This window comes from Pungitius pungitius, chromosome 18 (genome assembly GCF_949316345.1).
Source record: "Pungitius pungitius chromosome 18, fPunPun2.1, whole genome shotgun sequence".
In the NCBI taxonomy this organism is placed as follows: Eukaryota; Metazoa; Chordata; class Actinopteri; order Perciformes; family Gasterosteidae; genus Pungitius; species Pungitius pungitius.
Genome location: NC_084917.1, coordinates 17,744,199 through 17,757,082, shown reverse-complemented (window position 1 = coordinate 17,757,082; position 12,884 = coordinate 17,744,199). Strand labels below are relative to the sequence as shown.

General features: G+C 38.4%; 25 non-coding genes across 25 annotated transcripts; all 25 read left to right on the top strand.

Moving 5' to 3' along the window:
• The first annotated feature begins 146 nt into the window (after positions 1-146).
• trnag-gcc (transfer RNA glycine (anticodon GCC)) lies at positions 147-217 on the top strand. The gene has a single exon. It is a non-coding gene; the product is annotated as a tRNA-Gly (tRNA).
• Positions 218-375: 158 nt separating this feature from the next.
• On the top strand, positions 376-446 carry trnag-gcc (transfer RNA glycine (anticodon GCC)). The gene has a single exon. It is a non-coding gene; the product is annotated as a tRNA-Gly (tRNA).
• A 107-nt stretch (positions 447-553) lies between these two features.
• trnag-gcc (transfer RNA glycine (anticodon GCC)) lies at positions 554-624 on the top strand. Its single transcript has one exon. It is a non-coding gene; the product is annotated as a tRNA-Gly (tRNA).
• Positions 625-1,367: 743 nt separating this feature from the next.
• On the top strand, positions 1,368-1,438 carry trnag-gcc (transfer RNA glycine (anticodon GCC)). Its single transcript has one exon. It is a non-coding gene; the product is annotated as a tRNA-Gly (tRNA).
• An 819-nt stretch (positions 1,439-2,257) lies between these two features.
• Positions 2,258-2,328, top strand: trnag-gcc (transfer RNA glycine (anticodon GCC)). The gene has a single exon. It is a non-coding gene; the product is annotated as a tRNA-Gly (tRNA).
• A 107-nt stretch (positions 2,329-2,435) lies between these two features.
• On the top strand, positions 2,436-2,506 carry trnag-gcc (transfer RNA glycine (anticodon GCC)). The gene has a single exon. It is a non-coding gene; the product is annotated as a tRNA-Gly (tRNA).
• A 336-nt stretch (positions 2,507-2,842) lies between these two features.
• trnag-gcc (transfer RNA glycine (anticodon GCC)) lies at positions 2,843-2,913 on the top strand. Its single transcript has one exon. It is a non-coding gene; the product is annotated as a tRNA-Gly (tRNA).
• A 333-nt stretch (positions 2,914-3,246) lies between these two features.
• On the top strand, positions 3,247-3,317 carry trnag-gcc (transfer RNA glycine (anticodon GCC)). The gene has a single exon. It is a non-coding gene; the product is annotated as a tRNA-Gly (tRNA).
• An 870-nt stretch (positions 3,318-4,187) lies between these two features.
• trnag-gcc (transfer RNA glycine (anticodon GCC)) lies at positions 4,188-4,258 on the top strand. The gene has a single exon. It is a non-coding gene; the product is annotated as a tRNA-Gly (tRNA).
• A 642-nt stretch (positions 4,259-4,900) lies between these two features.
• On the top strand, positions 4,901-4,971 carry trnag-gcc (transfer RNA glycine (anticodon GCC)). Its single transcript has one exon. It is a non-coding gene; the product is annotated as a tRNA-Gly (tRNA).
• Positions 4,972-5,256: 285 nt separating this feature from the next.
• On the top strand, positions 5,257-5,327 carry trnag-gcc (transfer RNA glycine (anticodon GCC)). Its single transcript has one exon. It is a non-coding gene; the product is annotated as a tRNA-Gly (tRNA).
• A 336-nt stretch (positions 5,328-5,663) lies between these two features.
• Positions 5,664-5,734, top strand: trnag-gcc (transfer RNA glycine (anticodon GCC)). Its single transcript has one exon. It is a non-coding gene; the product is annotated as a tRNA-Gly (tRNA).
• Positions 5,735-6,070: 336 nt separating this feature from the next.
• On the top strand, positions 6,071-6,141 carry trnag-gcc (transfer RNA glycine (anticodon GCC)). Its single transcript has one exon. It is a non-coding gene; the product is annotated as a tRNA-Gly (tRNA).
• A 641-nt stretch (positions 6,142-6,782) lies between these two features.
• Positions 6,783-6,853, top strand: trnag-gcc (transfer RNA glycine (anticodon GCC)). Its single transcript has one exon. It is a non-coding gene; the product is annotated as a tRNA-Gly (tRNA).
• Positions 6,854-7,138: 285 nt separating this feature from the next.
• trnag-gcc (transfer RNA glycine (anticodon GCC)) lies at positions 7,139-7,209 on the top strand. The gene has a single exon. It is a non-coding gene; the product is annotated as a tRNA-Gly (tRNA).
• A 641-nt stretch (positions 7,210-7,850) lies between these two features.
• On the top strand, positions 7,851-7,921 carry trnag-gcc (transfer RNA glycine (anticodon GCC)). Its single transcript has one exon. It is a non-coding gene; the product is annotated as a tRNA-Gly (tRNA).
• Positions 7,922-8,206: 285 nt separating this feature from the next.
• On the top strand, positions 8,207-8,277 carry trnag-gcc (transfer RNA glycine (anticodon GCC)). The gene has a single exon. It is a non-coding gene; the product is annotated as a tRNA-Gly (tRNA).
• Positions 8,278-8,613: 336 nt separating this feature from the next.
• trnag-gcc (transfer RNA glycine (anticodon GCC)) lies at positions 8,614-8,684 on the top strand. Its single transcript has one exon. It is a non-coding gene; the product is annotated as a tRNA-Gly (tRNA).
• An 819-nt stretch (positions 8,685-9,503) lies between these two features.
• Positions 9,504-9,574, top strand: trnag-gcc (transfer RNA glycine (anticodon GCC)). Its single transcript has one exon. It is a non-coding gene; the product is annotated as a tRNA-Gly (tRNA).
• Positions 9,575-9,681: 107 nt separating this feature from the next.
• On the top strand, positions 9,682-9,752 carry trnag-gcc (transfer RNA glycine (anticodon GCC)). Its single transcript has one exon. It is a non-coding gene; the product is annotated as a tRNA-Gly (tRNA).
• Positions 9,753-10,088: 336 nt separating this feature from the next.
• Positions 10,089-10,159, top strand: trnag-gcc (transfer RNA glycine (anticodon GCC)). Its single transcript has one exon. It is a non-coding gene; the product is annotated as a tRNA-Gly (tRNA).
• A 333-nt stretch (positions 10,160-10,492) lies between these two features.
• trnag-gcc (transfer RNA glycine (anticodon GCC)) lies at positions 10,493-10,563 on the top strand. Its single transcript has one exon. It is a non-coding gene; the product is annotated as a tRNA-Gly (tRNA).
• Positions 10,564-11,433: 870 nt separating this feature from the next.
• Positions 11,434-11,504, top strand: trnag-gcc (transfer RNA glycine (anticodon GCC)). Its single transcript has one exon. It is a non-coding gene; the product is annotated as a tRNA-Gly (tRNA).
• Positions 11,505-12,146: 642 nt separating this feature from the next.
• Positions 12,147-12,217, top strand: trnag-gcc (transfer RNA glycine (anticodon GCC)). Its single transcript has one exon. It is a non-coding gene; the product is annotated as a tRNA-Gly (tRNA).
• Positions 12,218-12,502: 285 nt separating this feature from the next.
• Positions 12,503-12,573, top strand: trnag-gcc (transfer RNA glycine (anticodon GCC)). The gene has a single exon. It is a non-coding gene; the product is annotated as a tRNA-Gly (tRNA).
• The last annotated feature ends 311 nt before the right edge of the window (positions 12,574-12,884 follow it).

The following is a 12,884-nucleotide window of genomic DNA, read 5'->3' as shown; positions in this document are numbered from 1 at the left end:
GCCATGCGAGAGATCTGGGTCCGATTCCCAACAAGTGCAATTTAACTTTTGCTTCAATAGAATTGTCCTTTTTGGAGCTTTTCAGTTCTTCATAATGTCCATAGAACGCCATTTTGAAATTTTTTCCCCTAAAATTTGTTGTTTAAGCATTGGTGGTTCAATGGTAGAATTCTCGCTTGCCATGCGAGAGATCTGGGTCCGATTCCCAGCCAGTGCAATTTAACTTTTGCTTCAATCCCAAATATATAACTCTAAAAAAAATAGCTCTAAAAAGAGCTATTTATTTGCAAGAATTCTAAAAAGAGCTATTTATTTGTTCATCGTGGCCTTTAGGCAGCTATTTTGAAATTTCTTGCACTAAATTTTGTCGTATGAGCATTGGTGGTTCAATGGTAGAATTCTCGCTTGCCATGCGAGAGATCTGGGTCCGATTCCCAGCCAGTGCAATTTAACTTTTGCTTCAATAGATTTGTCCTTTTTGGAGCTTTTCAGTTGTTCATAATGTCCATAGGCCGCCATTTTGAAATTTTTTCCCCTAAAATTTGTTGTTTAAGCATTGGTGGTTCAATGGTAGAATTCTCGCTTGCCATGCGAGAGATCTGGGTCCGATTCCCAGCCAGTGCAATTTAACTTTTCCTTCAATCCCAAATATATAACTCTAAAAAAAATAGCTCTAAAAAGAGCTATTTATTTGCAAGAATTCTAAAAAGAGCTATTTATTTGTTCATCGTGGCCTTTAGGCAGCTATTTTGAAATCTCTTGCACTAAATTTTGTCATATGAGCATTGGTGGTTCAAGGGTAGAATTCTCTTTTCCCATGCGAGAGTTCTGGGTCCGATTCCCAGCCAGTGCAAATTAACTTTTGCTTCAATAGAATTCTCCTTTTTGGAGCTATTCAGTTGTTCATAATGTCCATAGGCCGCCATTTCTAAATTTTTTCCCCTAAAATTTGTTGTTTAAGCATTGGTGGTTCAATGGTAGAATTCTTGCTTGCCATGCGAGAGATCTGGGTCCGATTCCCAGCCAGTGCAATTTAACTTATGCTTCAATAGAATTGTCCTTTTTGGAGCTTTTCAGTTGTTCATAATGTCCATAGGCAGCTATTTTGAAAACTCTTGCACTAAATCTTGTCATATGAGCATTGGTGGTTCAAGGGTAGAATTCTCTTTTCCCATGCGAGAGTTCTGGGTCCGATTCCCAGCCAGTGCAAATTAACTTTTGCTTCAATCCCAAATATATAGCTCTAAAATAAATAGCTCTAAAAAGAGCTATTTATTTGCAAGAATTCTAAAAAGAGCTATTTATTTGTTCATCGTGGCCTTTAGGCAGCTATTTTGAAATTTCTTGCACTAAATTTTGTCGTATGAGCATTGGTGGTTCAATGGTAGAATTCTCGCTTGCCATGCGAGAGATCTGGGTCCGATTCCCAGCCAGTGCAATTTAACTTTTGCTTCAATAGATTTGTCCTTTTTGGAGCTTTTCAGTTGTTCATCATGTCCATAGGCCGCCATTTTGAAAAAATTTCCCCTAAAATTTGTTGTTTAAGCATTGGTGGTTCAATGGTAGAATTCTCGCTTGCCATGCGAGAGATCTGGGTCAGATTCCCAGCCAGTGCAATTTAACTTATGCTTCAATAGAATTGTCCTTTTTGGAGCTTTTCAGTTTTTCATAATGTCCATAGGCAGCTATTTTAAAATCTCTTGCACTAAATTTTGTCATATGAGCATTGGTGGTTCAAGGGTAGAATTCTCTTTTCCCATGCGAGAGTTCTGGGTCCGATTCCCAGCCAGTGCAAATTAACTTTTGTTTCAATAGAATTGTCCTTTTTGGAGCTTTTCAGTTGTTCATAATGTCCATAGGCCGCCATTTTGAAATTTTTTCCCCTAAAATTTGTTGTTTAAGCATTGGTGGTTCAATGGTAGAATTCTCGCTTGCCATGCGAGAGATCTGGGTCCGATTCCCAACAAGTGCAATTTAACTTTTGCTTCAATAGAATTGTCCTTTTTGGAGCTTTTCAGTTCTTCATAATGTCCATAGGCCGCCATTTTGAAATTTTTTCCCCTAAAATTTGTTGTTTAAGCATTGGTGGTTCAATGGTAGAATTCTCGCTTGCCATGCGAGAGATCTGGGTCCGATTCCCAACAAGTGCAATTTAACTTTTGCTTCAATAGAATTGTCCTTTTTGGAGCTTTTCAGTTCTTCATAATGTCCATAGAACGCCATTTTGAAATTTCTTGCACTAAATTTTGTCGTATGAGCATTGGTGGTTCAATGGTAGAATTCTCGCTTGCCATGCGAGAGATCTGGGTCCGATTCCCAGCCAGTGCAATTTAACTTTTGCTTCAATAGATTTGTCCTTTTTGGAGCTTTTCAGTTGTTCATCATGTCCATAGGCCGCCATTTTGAAATTTTTTCCCCTAAAATTTGTTCTTTAAGCATTGGTGGTTCAATGGTAGAATTCTCGCTTGCCATGCGAGAGATCTGGGTCCGATTCCCAGCCAGTGCAATTTAACTTATGCTTCAATAGAATTGTCCTTTTTGGAGCTTTTCAGTTGTTCATAATGTCCATAGGCAGCTATTTTGAAATCTCTTGCACTAAATTTTGTCATATGAGCATTGGTGGTTCAAGGGTAGAATTCTCTTTTCCCATGCGAGAGTTCTGGGTCCGATTCCCAGCCAGTGCAAATTAACTTTTTCTTCAATCCCAAATATATAGCTCTAAAATAAATAGCTCTAAAAAGAGCTATTTATTTGCAAGAATTCTAAAAAGAGCTATTTATTTGTTCATCGTGGCCTTTAGGCAGCTATTTTGAAATTTCTTGCACTAAATTTTGTCGTATGAGCATTGGTGGTTCAATGGTAGAATTCTCGCTTGCCATGCGAGAGATCTGGGTCCGATTCCCAGCCAGTGCAATTTAGCTTTTGCTTCAATCCCAAATATATAACTCTAAAAAAAATAGCTCTAAAAAGAGCTATTTATTTGCAAGAATTCTAAGAGCTATTTATTTGTTCATCGTGGCCTTTAGGCAGCTATTTTGAAATTTCTTGCACTAAATTTTGTCGTATGAGCATTGGTGGTTCAATGGTAGAATTCTCGCTTGCCATGCGAGAGATCTGGGTCCGATTCCCAACAAGTGCAATTTAACTTTTGCTTCAATAGAATTGTCCTTTTTGGAGCTTTTCAGTTCTTCATAATGTCCATAGAACGCCATTTTGAAATTTCTTCCCCTAAAATTTGTTGTTTAAGCATTGGTGGTTCAATGGTAGAATTCTCGCTTGCCATGCGAGAGATCTGGGTCCGATTCCCAGCCAGTGCAATTTAACTTATGCTTCAATAGAATTGTCCTTTTTGGAGCTTTTCAGTTGTTCATAATGTCCATAGGCAGCTATTTTGAAATCTCTTGCACTAAATTTTGTCATATGAGCATTGGTGGTTCAAGGGTAGAATTCTCTTTTCCCATGCGAGAGTTCTGGGTCCGATTCCCAGCCAGTGCAAATTAACTTTTGCTTCAATAGAATTGTCCTTTTTGGAGCTTTTCAGTTGTTCATAATGTCCATAGGCCGCCATTTTGAAATTTTTTCCCCTAAAATTTGTTGTTTAAGCATTGGTGTTTCAATGGTAGAATTCTCGCTTGCCATGCGAGAGATCTGGGTCCGATTTCCAGCCAGTGCAATTTAACTTATGCTTCAATAGAATTGTCCTTTTTGGAGCTTTTCAGTTTTTCATAATGTCCATAGGCAGCTATTTTGAAATCTCTTGCACTAAATTTTGTCATATGAGCATTGGTGGTTCAAGGGTAGAATTCTCTTTTCCCATGCGAGAGTTCTGGGTCCGATTCCCAGCCAGTGCAAATTAACTTTTGCTTCAATAGAATTGTCCTTTTTGGAGCTTTTCAGTTGTTCATAATGTCCATAGGCCGCCATTTTGAAATTTTTTCCCCTAAAATTTGTTGTTTAAGCATTGGTGGTTCCATGGTAGAATTCTCGCTTGCCATGCGAGAGATCTGGGTCCGATTCCCAGCCAGTGCAATTTAACTTTTGCTTCAATCCCAAATATATAACTCTAAAAAAAATAGCTCTAAAAAGAGCTATTTATTTGCAAGAATTCTAAAAAGAGCTATTTATTTGTTCATCGTGGCCTTTAGGCAGCTATTTTGAAATTTCTTGCACTAAATTTTGTCGTATGAGCATTGGTGGTTCAATGGTAGAATTCTCGCTTGCCATGCGAGAGATCTGGGTCCGATTCCCAGCCAGTGCAAATTAACTTTTGCTTCAATAGATTTGTCCTTTTTGGAGCTTTTCAGTTGTTCATCATGTCCATAGGCCGCCATTTTGAAAAAAATTTCCCCTAAAATTTGTTGTTTAAGCATTGGTGGTTCAATGGTAGAATTCTCGCTTGCCATGCGAGAGATCTGGGTCAGATTCCCAGCCAGTGCAATTTAACTTATGCTTCAATAGAATTGTCCTTTTTGGAGCTTTTCAGTTTTTCATAATGTCCATAGGCAGCTATTTTAAAATCTCTTGCACTAAATTTTGTCATATGAGCATTGGTGGTTCAAGGGTAGAATTCTCTTTTCCCATGCGAGAGTTCTGGGTCCGATTCCCAGCCAGTGCAAATTAACTTTTGTTTCAATAGAATTGTCCTTTTTGGAGCTTTTCAGTTGTTCATAATGTCCATAGGCCGCCATTTTGAAATTTTTTCCCCTAAAAATTGTTGTTTAAGCATTGGTGGTTCAATGGTAGAATTCTCGCTTGCCATGCGAGAGATCTGGGTCCGATTCCCAACAAGTGCAATTTAACTTTTGCTTCAATAGAATTGTCCTTTTTGGAGCTTTTCAGTTCTTCATAATGTCCATAGAACGCCATTTTGAAATTTTTTCCCCTAAAATTTGTTGTTTAAGCATTGGTGGTTCAATGGTAGAATTCTCGCTTGCCATGCGAGAGATCTGGGTCCGATTCCCAGCCAGTGCAATTTAACTTATGCTTCAATAGAATTGTCCTTTTTGGAGCTTTTCAGTTGTTCATAATGTCCATAGGCAGCTATTTTGAAATCTCTTGCACTAAATTTTGTCGTATGAGCATTGGTGGTTCAATGGTAGAATTCTCGCTTGCCATGCGAGAGATCTGGGTCCGATTCCCAACAAGTGCAATTTAACTTTTGCTTCAATAGAATTGTCCTTTTTGGAGCTTTTCAGTTCTTCATAATGTCCATAGAACGCCATTTTGAAATTTTTTCCCCTAAAATTTGTTGTTTAAGCATTGGTGGTTCAATGGTAGAATTCTCGCTTGCCATGCGAGAGATCTGGGTCCGATTCCCAGCCAGTGCAATTTAACTTATGCTTCAATAGAATTGTCCTTTTTGGAGCTTTTCAGTTGTTCATAATGTCCATAGGCAGCTATTTTAAAATCTCTTGCACTAAATTTTGTCATATGAGCATTGGTGGTTCAAGGGTAGAATTCTCTTTTCCCATGCGAGAGTTCTGGGTCCGATTCCCAGCCAGTGCAAATTAACTTTTGCTTCAATCCCAAATATATAGCTCTAAAATAAATAGCTCTAAAAAGAGCTATTTATTTGCAAGAATTCTAAAAAGAGCTATTTATTTGTTCATCGTGGCCTTTAGGCAGCTATTTTGAAATTTCTTGCACTAAATTTTGTCGTATGAGCATTGGTGGTTCAATGGTAGAATTCTCGCTTGCCATGCGAGAGATCTGGGTCCGATTCCCAGCCAGTGCAATTTAGCTTTTGCTTCAATCCCAAATATATAACTCTAAAAAAAATAGCTCTAAAAAGAGCTATTTATTTGCAAGAATTCTAAAAAGAGCTATTTATTTGTTCATCGTGGCCTTTAGGCAGCTATTTTGAAATTTCTTGCACTAAATTTTGTCGTATGAGCATTGGTGGTTCAATGGTAGAATTCTCGCTTGCCATGCGAGAGATCTGGGTCCGATTCCCAACAAGTGCAATTTAACTTTTGCTTCAATAGAATTGTCCTTTTTGGAGCTTTTCAGTTCTTCATAATGTCCATAGAACGCCATTTTGAAATTTCTTCCCCTAAAATTTGTTGTTTAAGCATTGGTGGTTCAATGGTAGAATTCTCGCTTGCCATGCGAGAGATCTGGGTCCGATTCCCAGCCAGTGCAATTTAACTTATGCTTCAATAGAATTGTCCTTTTTGGAGCTTTTCAGTTGTTCATAATGTCCATAGGCAGCTATTTTGAAATCTCTTGCACTAAATTTTGTCATATGAGCATTGGTGGTTCAAGGGTAGAATTCTCTTTTCCCATGCGAGAGTTCTGGGTCCGATTCCCAGCCAGTGCAAATTAACTTTTGCTTCAATAGAATTGTCCTTTTTGGAGCTTTTCAGTTGTTCATAATGTCCATAGGCCGCCATTTTGAAATTTTTTCCCCTAAAATTTGTTGTTTAAGCATTGGTGGTTCAATGGTAGAATTCTCGCTTGCCATGCGAGAGATCTGGGTCCGATTTCCAGCCAGTGCAATTTAACTTATGCTTCAATAGAATTGTCCTTTTTGGAGCTTTTCAGTTTTTCATAATGTCCATAGGCAGCTATTTTGAAATCTCTTGCACTAAATTTTGTCATATGAGCATTGGTGGTTCAAGGGTAGAATTCTCTTTTCCCATGCGAGAGTTCTGGGTCCGATTCCCAGCCAGTGCAAATTAACTTTTGCTTCAATAGAATTGTCCTTTTTGGAGCTTTTCAGTTCTTCATAATGTCCATAGAACGCCATTTTGAAATTTTTTCCCCTAAAATTTGTTGTTTAAGCATTGGTGGTTCAATGGTAGAATTCTCGCTTGCCATGCGAGAGATCTGGGTCCGATTCCCAGCCAGTGCAATTTAACTTATGCTTCAATAGAATTGTCCTTTTTGGAGCTTTTCAGTTGTTCATAATGTCCATAGGCAGCTATTTTGAAATCTCTTGCACTAAATTTTGTCGTATGAGCATTGGTGGTTCAATGGTAGAATTCTCGCTTGCCATGCGAGAGATCTGGGTCCGATTCCCAACAAGTGCAATTTAACTTTTGCTTCAATAGAATTGTCCTTTTTGGAGCTTTTCAGTTCTTCATAATGTCCATAGAACGCCATTTTGAAATTTCTTCCCCTAAAATTTGTTGTTTAAGCATTGGTGGTTCAATGGTAGAATTCTCGCTTGCCATGCGAGAGATCTGGGTCCGATTCCCAGCCAGTGCAATTTAACTTATGCTTCAATAGAATTGTCCTTTTTGGAGCTTTTCAGTTGTTCATAATGTCCATAGGCAGCTATTTTGAAATCTCTTGCACTAAATTTTGTCATATGAGCATTGGTGGTTCAAGGGTAGAATTCTCTTTTCCCATGCGAGAGTTCTGGGTCCGATTCCCAGCCAGTGCAAATTAACTTTTGCTTCAATAGAATTGTCCTTTTTGGAGCTTTTCAGTTGTTCATAATGTCCATAGGCCGCCATTTTGAAATTTTTTCCCCTAAAATTTGTTGTTTAAGCATTGGTGGTTCAATGGTAGAATTCTCGCTTGCCATGCGAGAGATCTGGGTCCGATTTCCAGCCAGTGCAATTTAACTTATGCTTCAATAGAATTGTCCTTTTTGGAGCTTTTCAGTTTTTCATAATGTCCATAGGCAGCTATTTTGAAATCTCTTGCACTAAATTTTGTCATATGAGCATTGGTGGTTCAAGGGTAGAATTCTCTTTTCCCATGCGAGAGTTCTGGGTCCGATTCCCAGCCAGTGCAAATTAACTTTTGCTTCAATAGAATTGTCCTTTTTGGAGCTTTTCAGTTCTTCATAATGTCCATAGAACGCCATTTTGAAATTTTTTCCCCTAAAATTTGTTGTTTAAGCATTGGTGGTTCAATGGTAGAATTCTCGCTTGCCATGCGAGAGATCTGGGTCCGATTCCCAGCCAGTGCAATTTAACTTATGCTTCAATAGAATTGTCCTTTTTGGAGCTTTTCAGTTGTTCATAATGTCCATAGGCAGCTATTTTGAAATCTCTTGCACTAAATTTTGTCGTATGAGCATTGGTGGTTCAATGGTAGAATTCTCGCTTGCCATGCGAGAGATCTGGGTCCGATTCCCAACAAGTGCAATTTAACTTTTGCTTCAATAGAATTGTCCTTTTTGGAGCTTTTCAGTTCTTCATAATGTCCATAGAACGCCATTTTGAAATTTTTTCCCCTAAAATTTGTTGTTTAAGCATTGGTGGTTCAATGGTAGAATTCTCGCTTGCCATGCGAGAGATCTGGGTCCGATTCCCAGCCAGTGCAATTTAACTTAAGCTTCAATAGAATTGTCCTTTTTGGAGCTTTTCAGTTGTTCATAATGTCCATAGGCAGCTATTTTAAAATCTCTTGCACTAAATTTTGTCATATGAGCATTGGTGGTTCAAGGGTAGAATTCTCTTTTCCCATGCGAGAGTTCTGGGTCCGATTCCCAGCCAGTGCAAATTAACTTTTGCTTCAATCCCAAATATATAGCTCTAAAATAAATAGCTCTAAAAAGAGCTATTTATTTGCAAGAATTCTAAAAAGAGCTATTTATTTGTTCATCGTGGCCTTTAGGCAGCTATTTTGAAATTTCTTGCACTAAATTTTGTCGTATGAGCATTGGTGGTTCAATGGTAGAATTCTCGCTTGCCATGCGAGAGATCTGGGTCCGATTCCCAGCCAGTGCAATTTAACTTTTGCTTCAATAGATTTGTCCTTTTTGGAGCTTTTCAGTTGTTCATCATGTCCATAGGCCGCCATTTTGAAAAAATTTCCCCTAAAATTTGTTGTTTAAGCATTGGTGGTTCAATGGTAGAATTCTCGCTTGCCATGCGAGAGATCTGGGTCAGATTCCCAGCCAGTGCAATTTAACTTATGCTTCAATAGAATTGTCCTTTTTGGAGCTTTTCAGTTTTTCATAATGTCCATAGGCAGCTATTTTAAAATCTCTTGCACTAAATTTTGTCATATGAGCATTGGTGGTTCAAGGGTAGAATTCTCTTTTCCCATGCGAGAGTTCTGGGTCCGATTCCCAGCCAGTGCAAATTAACTTTTGTTTCAATAGAATTGTCCTTTTTGGAGCTTTTCAGTTGTTCATAATGTCCATAGGCCGCCATTTTGAAATTTTTTCCCCTAAAATTTGTTGTTTAAGCATTGGTGGTTCAATGGTAGAATTCTCGCTTGCCATGCGAGAGATCTGGGTCCGATTCCCAACAAGTGCAATTTAACTTTTGCTTCAATAGAATTGTCCTTTTTGGAGCTTTTCAGTTCTTCATAATGTCCATAGGCCGCCATTTTGAAATTTTTTCCCCTAAAATTTGTTGTTTAAGCATTGGTGGTTCAATGGTAGAATTCTCGCTTGCCATGCGAGAGATCTGGGTCCGATTCCCAACAAGTGCAATTTAACTTTTGCTTCAATAGAATTGTCCTTTTTGGAGCTTTTCAGTTCTTCATAATGTCCATAGAACGCCATTTTGAAATTTCTTGCACTAAATTTTGTCGTATGAGCATTGGTGGTTCAATGGTAGAATTCTCGCTTGCCATGCGAGAGATCTGGGTCCGATTCCCAGCCAGTGCAATTTAACTTTTGCTTCAATAGATTTGTCCTTTTTGGAGCTTTTCAGTTGTTCATCATGTCCATAGGCCGCCATTTTGAAATTTTTTCCCCTAAAATTTGTTCTTTAAGCATTGGTGGTTCAATGGTAGAATTCTCGCTTGCCATGCGAGAGATCTGGGTCCGATTCCCAGCCAGTGCAATTTAACTTATGCTTCAATAGAATTGTCCTTTTTGGAGCTTTTCAGTTGTTCATAATGTCCATAGGCAGCTATTTTGAAATCTCTTGCACTAAATTTTGTCATATGAGCATTGGTGGTTCAAGGGTAGAATTCTCTTTTCCCATGCGAGAGTTCTGGGTCCGATTCCCAGCCAGTGCAAATTAACTTTTTCTTCAATCCCAAATATATAGCTCTAAAATAAATAGCTCTAAAAAGAGCTATTTATTTGCAAGAATTCTAAAAAGAGCTATTTATTTGTTCATCGTGGCCTTTAGGCAGCTATTTTGAAATTTCTTGCACTAAATTTTGTCGTATGAGCATTGGTGGTTCAATGGTAGAATTCTCGCTTGCCATGCGAGAGATCTGGGTCCGATTCCCAGCCAGTGCAATTTAGCTTTTGCTTCAATCCCAAATATATAACTCTAAAAAAAATAGCTCTAAAAAGAGCTATTTATTTGCAAGAATTCTAAGAGCTATTTATTTGTTCATCGTGGCCTTTAGGCAGCTATTTTGAAATTTCTTGCACTAAATTTTGTCGTATGAGCATTGGTGGTTCAATGGTAGAATTCTCGCTTGCCATGCGAGAGATCTGGGTCCGATTCCCAACAAGTGCAATTTAACTTTTGCTTCAATAGAATTGTCCTTTTTGGAGCTTTTCAGTTCTTCATAATGTCCATAGAACGCCATTTTGAAATTTCTTCCCCTAAAATTTGTTGTTTAAGCATTGGTGGTTCAATGGTAGAATTCTCGCTTGCCATGCGAGAGATCTGGGTCCGATTCCCAGCCAGTGCAATTTAACTTATGCTTCAATAGAATTGTCCTTTTTGGAGCTTTTCAGTTGTTCATAATGTCCATAGGCAGCTATTTTGAAATCTCTTGCACTAAATTTTGTCATATGAGCATTGGTGGTTCAAGGGTAGAATTCTCTTTTCCCATGCGAGAGTTCTGGGTCCGATTCCCAGCCAGTGCAAATTAACTTTTGCTTCAATAGAATTGTCCTTTTTGGAGCTTTTCAGTTGTTCATAATGTCCATAGGCCGCCATTTTGAAATTTTTTCCCCTAAAATTTGTTGTTTAAGCATTGGTGGTTCAATGGTAGAATTCTCGCTTGCCATGCGAGAGATCTGGGTCCGATTTCCAGCCAGTGCAATTTAACTTATGCTTCAATAGAATTGTCCTTTTTGGAGCTTTTCAGTTTTTCATAATGTCCATAGGCAGCTATTTTGAAATCTCTTGCACTAAATTTTGTCATATGAGCATTGGTGGTTCAAGGGTAGAATTCTCTTTTCCCATGCGAGAGTTCTGGGTCCGATTCCCAGCCAGTGCAAATTAACTTTTGCTTCAATAGAATTGTCCTTTTTGGAGCTTTTCAGTTGTTCATAATGTCCATAGGCCGCCATTTTGAAATTTTTTCCCCTAAAATTTGTTGTTTAAGCATTGGTGGTTCCATGGTAGAATTCTCGCTTGCCATGCGAGAGATCTGGGTCCGATTCCCAGCCAGTGCAATTTAACTTTTGCTTCAATCCCAAATATATAACTCTAAAAAAAATAGCTCTAAAAAGAGCTATTTATTTGCAAGAATTCTAAAAAGAGCTATTTATTTGTTCATCGTGGCCTTTAGGCAGCTATTTTGAAATTTCTTGCACTAAATTTTGTCGTATGAGCATTGGTGGTTCAATGGTAGAATTCTCGCTTGCCATGCGAGAGATCTGGGTCCGATTCCCAGCCAGTGCAAATTAACTTTTGCTTCAATAGATTTGTCCTTTTTGGAGCTTTTCAGTTGTTCATCATGTCCATAGGCCGCCATTTTGAAAAAAATTTCCCCTAAAATTTGTTGTTTAAGCATTGGTGGTTCAATGGTAGAATTCTCGCTTGCCATGCGAGAGATCTGGGTCAGATTCCCAGCCAGTGCAATTTAACTTATGCTTCAATAGAATTGTCCTTTTTGGAGCTTTTCAGTTTTTCATAATGTCCATAGGCAGCTATTTTAAAATCTCTTGCACTAAATTTTGTCATATGAGCATTGGTGGTTCAAGGGTAGAATTCTCTTTTCCCATGCGAGAGTTCTGGGTCCGATTCCCAGCCAGTGCAAATTAACTTTTGTTTCAATAGAATTGTCCTTTTTGGAGCTTTTCAGTTGTTCATAATGTCCATAGGCCGCCATTTTGAAATTTTTTCCCCTAAAAATTGTTGTTTAAGCATTGGTGGTTCAATGGTAGAATTCTCGCTTGCCATGCGAGAGATCTGGGTCCGATTCCCAACAAGTGCAATTTAACTTTTGCTTCAATAGAATTGTCCTTTTTGGAGCTTTTCAGTTCTTCATAATGTCCATAGAACGCCATTTTGAAATTTTTTCCCCTAAAATTTGTTGTTTAAGCATTGGTGGTTCAATGGTAGAATTCTCGCTTGCCATGCGAGAGATCTGGGTCCGATTCCCAGCCAGTGCAATTTAACTTATGCTTCAATAGAATTGTCCTTTTTGGAGCTTTTCAGTTGTTCATAATGTCCATAGGCAGCTATTTTGAAATCTCTTGCACTAAATTTTGTCGTATGAGCATTGGTGGTTCAATGGTAGAATTCTCGCTTGCCATGCGAGAGATCTGGGTCCGATTCCCAACAAGTGCAATTTAACTTTTGCTTCAATAGAATTGTCCTTTTTGGAGCTTTTCAGTTCTTCATAATGTCCATAGAACGCCATTTTGAAATTTTTTCCCCTAAAATTTGTTGTTTAAGCATTGGTGGTTCAATGGTAGAATTCTCGCTTGCCATGCGAGAGATCTGGGTCCGATTCCCAGCCAGTGCAATTTAACTTATGCTTCAATAGAATTGTCCTTTTTGGAGCTTTTCAGTTGTTCATAATGTCCATAGGCAGCTATTTTAAAATCTCTTGCACTAAATTTTGTCATATGAGCATTGGTGGTTCAAGGGTAGAATTCTCTTTTCCCATGCGAGAGTTCTGGGTCCGATTCCCAGCCAGTGCAAATTAACTTTTGCTTCAATCCCAAATATATAGCTCTAAAATAAATAGCTCTAAAAAGAGCTATTTATTTGCAAGAATTCTAAAAAGAGCTATTTATTTGTTCATCGTGGCCTTTAGGCAGCTATTTTGAAATT